Genomic DNA, 6,000 nt, shown 5'->3' with positions numbered 1-6,000 from the left:
AAAGTGAGTTTTCAATAACAAAAAGGACTGCACATCTCCTCGCTCCAGTACTACAGGTGTTCCTCTGACCTTTTTTTCTTCTACTTGTTCTTCTTCTCTCTTCCATTATTTCCTAATTTGCTTTAAATCGAGCCAGTGCCCACATACTGTGTCTGTGTCGGTGTGAAGCAGAGCGTGGCAGCGCTGCAGGAGAGAGGAGCAGATGAGTCATGAAAAATGTCCACGTCGGTAAAAGAGAGAGAGAGAGGAGAGAGAAGACGGCGGCTTCCAACAATTTGATTCATTTTCTGTGTTTGAAATGAGCTGAGATTGAATCGGTTTCCTCCACCACTCGCCTTTTTTTTTTCCTAGAACTTCTTTGAGTCGATGCAAACTTCAAATGAAAAGCTGAAAAACGTCAACATTACAATAATATTACTGTACTTCTCTGCACAAATCTGTGAGGACATGAGTTGGAGGACTATTGAAGTTGTTTTATTGTGAAAACACAGTTTGAGGCCGTTGTTATCTTGGGGTTTTTAGTGTGTGTACTTTTATTTAGTACCTTTTTCTTGAGATAAGCAGTGGCATTGTCAGGGCCAGTTTTGTCCTCACGAAGACCAAAACCTGGTCGGAATGAGGCAGAACCTCGTTTCTGAGGTATCTTGAAATGACTTGAACATTTCTGTAATAATAGTCAACATCACCCTGAACAAGGATCCATTCAAAATATTTGCCAACCTCTTACAGAATAATTTTAAGGAATTTTTGAAATTGAAGAAATTATCTATTTGCCCTGATGCACTTTGACAGTGAGGTCACTTGAAATGACTTGAACATTTCTGTAATAATAGTCAACATCACCCTGAACAAGGATCCATTCAAAATATTTGCCAACCTCTTACAGAATAATTTTAAGGAATTTTTGAAATTGAAGAAATTATCTATTTGCCCTGATGCACTTTGACAGTGAGGTCACTTGAAATGACTTGAACATTTCTGTAATAATAGTCAACATCACCCTGAACAAGGATCCATTCAAAATATTTGCAAACCTCTTAAGGAATATTTTTGATGAATTTTTGAAAATCAGGAAATGATCCATTTGCCCTGATGCACTTTGACAGTGAGCTGACTGATAATGAAAATGATAAGTTTTTCTCATACACACATGTATGTCACGCTCTTGCCGTTTGTTTGTTTTCGATCCTTGTGTCGGACGTCGCGCTCATGTGACAACACTCTCTGACCAATCAGTGGCCGGAAGTCTGTCCATGTCATGTTTTAGTATCGACTCATTTTCGCTTGGAACCTCCTCGCCAGAGCAGGTACTAAAAAAAAAATCACCATTCTGTCAGTTCTGTCTTATCAGTGTTTTATGGATAAATCCAACCTTTAAAAATCAATTTCAATCACACGCACACGTTTCATTTGAAGCACATCAACATATATTTTGAGCCTTTTTATTGATTTATTTGTTTGTCTTAATCTTTGGTCTATAGCTTGGTTGTCATGGACATTTAATCTCAAACTGTAAAACCGAAAAAAAAAGGTTTATATTGTACTCTAAGTACATGGAGTCTGTACACACGAGCATTGTCCGCTGAATCTCGCTGTCCTATCAATAACCTCCACACCCCCCTGAACTTAGAATAAACAGAATTGATGGCGTTGATCCGCAGCAGCAGCATTGAGACGCGTGTCAATCAGTGGAATTGTTCGGAGCAGCGGCTATAAATAAAGATATTTGACTTCGCCGCAATGTCAGCCATCAATAACGTCAGCTGTCGGAGCGATGCACGCTGTAAAACTCTGACACGGCGCTGTCGCTAAATACACCAGACTCCACTGTAAAATACTGAGATTTTAGACATTTCCCTGGTAATTGTTGGAGATCGACCCAGGTTTTTAAGGATTGTTCAGTGTTTTTAATTGATCTAAAGTTCGGCATTGTTCGGCTTGATTCTCATGCTCGTGCGTGCCTCTTCCTGTGACGGCACTCAATCTCCCGCACCAAAGTCCATTGGGAAAATTGAAAAGACACAACATATTTTTTGAGTTTCTGGTCTGGTGTTGCCATGTTTGCCACAACATGTTGAACGTATTGTTAAGATATTCTGCATTTGATGTTTTTCCTTTTTCCACACACACACACACACACACACACACACAAAAACACTTTAAAAAGAGCTGAACTTTTCCCTTAAAGATGGATTTCTAACACCGTGTCTGGCAGTCGATCGATGTTCCTGTCCTCGCTTCAAAGCTTGGATTTCAAAGTGTACCTCCATCTGGTCCCCACACTGAATTCAATGCTGCCTCCATCAGTGTGTGTGTGTGCATGTGTGTGAAAGTGTGTGTTTGTGTGTGTGTGTTATTAAACTGCTGGCAGCAGCGTTGTGTGGGGAGCGAAAGGGGGAAATAAGCAACAACTCTTTGTAATTCATTGAAAATTCATTGCGAGATAAAGACTGACAGGTGTGTATGTGTGTGTGTGCGTGTGTATGTGCGTGCATGCGTGTGCGCGTGCACACCCACTGCTGCCCTCTTGTAGGACATTACTATAATTACTTTGTCCAACAGAGCAGATTTTTGCACGCCGTACGTGCAGCCATGTTGGCAGCCCCGCACTCCTTTGGCTTTGCTGTTTTGAACTTTTGTCATTGACTTTGGTCGGAATCAAGCATCCACTTTCCTTCAGTGTTAATTGCAAGCTGCGTTTCCGTCCATGTTCGACCTCATCCTCTGAGCGAGAGGGGGAAAAAAAACTAAATAACATCATTAAGTAAAGCTTTAGGGTGGAGGATTATTTGACTTATAGCTTTGTTTCCATCATGGAACGCGACGCAACATCCATCCATCCATTTTCTACCTCTTTATCCTCCACAGGCGGTGGTCACACCATGGACAGTCCGTCACTGTCACACCTACGGTCAATTTAGAGTGTCCAGTTGACCTAATCCCCATATTGGATGTTTTTGGACGATGGGAGGAAGCTGGAGAAAACCCACGCAACACAAAACTCCATGCAAAAAGGCGCTTGTTCCAACCGGGGCTCGAACCCGAGTCTTCTTGCTAGCTACTAGCAAGCTACTAGCAAGACAGCCGTGTGCCCCCTCCCCCCACGACATGAATTTTTCTGCTCGGTTTGTCTCAACACGACGTCAAGATTTGTACGAGAATAGCCTGCGTTGGGCGTCGGGTTGGGGTTAGGTCTAGCATACCGTAACATTTCTCTGGGCACCAGTCAATGGAAGGAAGAGCGAGATTGGTCAATTCAGAGTTCAAAGTTTGTCTTTATTATCCCTCGAGGGGCTAATTGAAGCACAGCCGGCAGCGACCAGGAATAGACACAAACAACAATTATAGTGACAGCGACGAGACGAGACGAGGCAAACGGTGCATAACATTACTCATTCAGAGCCAAAATGGCAGCTGTGAAAGACCCCCCCCCCCCCCCCCCCAACATTATAGTGAATGACTTGTATGTAGAGACTCCTTTGAACGATGATGACATGGCAGCAAAGTTGGCTAAAAATGTGTGCTCACCAAACTATGAAAGAAAATATATATTAAAAGTGATTAAACATCATATTTTTCTCCCCCAAATGATTTTAATTTCTACTAGCATGATGAAAAGAAACAAGTAGAAGTAGAAGTAGATTTATCTCAAAATTGGACATTCTGCTTCTGAGTGCAGTCCAGGGCTTTTGCAAAGATGTTTTTTTCCAGTTGTATTTGAAGCAGGTTAATTTGTGGTAGTGTGTCTTGTTTTGAAAGGTTTCCAAAGGTTTCATTTTTGGCATTGTTGACTTTCCTCCCAGCAGCAGCAGCAGCAGCAGCAGCAGCTCGGTGAACGGTGGCAGGTATATTTTTATCGTAGCATTGCCTTGTTTCACCATTGAGTCTTGAGTTGCGGTTAAATTCCCCAGCCCTAGTTTTCACGCGAGAGGAAGAAGAACTTAATTTCCCCTTCTTCTTCTACGACTGTCTTCGTTTGCTGGAGGGAAAAAAAAGGTTGAATTCATTGATCACACGGTCACATGACAGGTGAGTGATCTCCCAGGTTTCGGCCCACTTTATTTTACCCAGGAAGAACGTGTGAAACTATAGCCAGTGGGTAAGATAACGTCTTTGTCAGTGTAGGACGGCTAAGTCAGAACCTACATTGTGTTTTTGGGTCAGCTTAATTTTTTTTTTTTTATTGCTATTTATGCCGTCCACTCACTCACTCACTCACTGAGGCTGAAACTGTGTCACCGGGTTTTCGACTAAGGCTAAGACCAAAGGTCGAAGCCGTAAAAACTCTGACTGGCTTTGATGGAAGTGCATCAGGACGACCTTGTCCTCCATCTCATCTCATCATTTCACTCCTACAGTGGGATGTTGTTGTTAGAGTGTGTGTATTATTATGTGACAGTGATACAGACGGGGGGGGAAACTAAGCCCTAGACAGAACTGGGCTCCTCTTTAATAAAATAAAATACACCAGAACTCATCTATTAGTAGTTTGGTGTCTGGATCTCATGGCCTCAGGTTGTCTGAATCTGTAAAAAAAAATGTGTATGGTTTTGTTTTTTTACCCAATAAGGAAAACCAGAGTGTTCCAATCTTCCTCATTTTTGGTGTATTTCTCTGGCAGCATTACAGCGCCACATACAGGCCTGGCATATACTGCAGCATGTAGAGTTGTTTTGGCGTTAGAATGCGTTTTCTATGATCAGACACCTGGTACTAGCATTGTGTCAGGATCCGATTGCTATCCGATCGTAGCATGGATGCGTTATAATATAATATAATAATATACTGGATAGAGCGCCGCCCCCCATCTGCCTTGAAGACAATTTTGTCATGGTGGCCGCTCGTGGTACTACAACAAAAAGTACTCATGCGGCCCAAAAAGCAATTTTGCCATTGACCACAATAGTAAAAGAGGCGCCTGTCAAAGTGTCCACAGGACATGGACGTAGGGTTGTATAGACCTTATGTCCTATATTTTTAATTCATGGAGTTTTATATTTATGAAATCTTCCGAAAGGCCAGAAAAAGTCACAGCTGTGTAAGAGCACAGCATAGCGTGGTCATGTGGCGTCTCGGGAACAGTGCTGCTGTCAGGGAACCATACGATATGAAATGTGAATAAATGAAGGCAATATAATACATCCATGGATCATCGTCATCCGCCTCTTATGTTCCCTCCCCCTCTCCTTCTTCTTCTGCAAAGATTTCCAGCAGCAGACTACAGCGTCACATCCTGTGCAACAACGTTAGCCGCACATGAAGTCACGCTATTGTATGGACTCATCTTTTGTTTTTCCGGAAAACAGAGGAAGTCGTCGTCTTTGCCAAGCGGTAAAACCCGACGAAAGCAGAGGAGACTGAGCGGTTTTGTCGCCACTTTCACGTTAGCGATGCTCTTTGGTGGAGCAGACGCATCGTGTTCCGACCGCCTCCAGAAGTGGTTTTGGTAGATCGGATAACAATCCGTCCTCAGTCAGTCCTGGTCAGGCACTCCATCTGATCGCAATTTTAATGCCAGTGTTTATGGCAAACTTTCTTTAAGACCGAAAAAGAAGTAGAAGATCGTATGGGTAAAGTTGCGTCTCCATGTGGACGAGGCCTCGGTCCATCAGCTCCTTGTTGAGTTCCTCTGACTCTGCCTCCTTATCTCCCAACAACAACAAATAGCATATGAAATGTTGCCTATGGCTAATAATTGAAGCGCTGACAGAAAGTTCCCTAAGCTGCCAGGGAAAGAAAAAAAAAAAACTTTTCAGTCACTCTCTCTCAAGTAGAACTGCAGTATAGCCGAGAGCAGAAGCTGCTGCTGTAGAGAGCGTCCAAAGACTGTTGTTACTTCACCTGAGCTTGTTGTTGCAGTCTCAGTCGCTGCAGGGTGAGCGAAGAAGTGTTGTTTCATCGCCGCTGACTTTTTTTTCCAATACTGCTATGGATACAGATACCAGTGTGTGACTAAAGTCGAATTCACACCTAATCACCTCCGCCAGACTTTGCATTTAG

Source organism: Microchirus variegatus, assembly GCF_963457635.1.
Source record: "Microchirus variegatus genome assembly, chromosome: 5".
Taxonomy (NCBI): domain Eukaryota; kingdom Metazoa; phylum Chordata; class Actinopteri; order Pleuronectiformes; family Soleidae; genus Microchirus; species Microchirus variegatus.
This window is presented reverse-complemented; position numbering follows the sequence as displayed.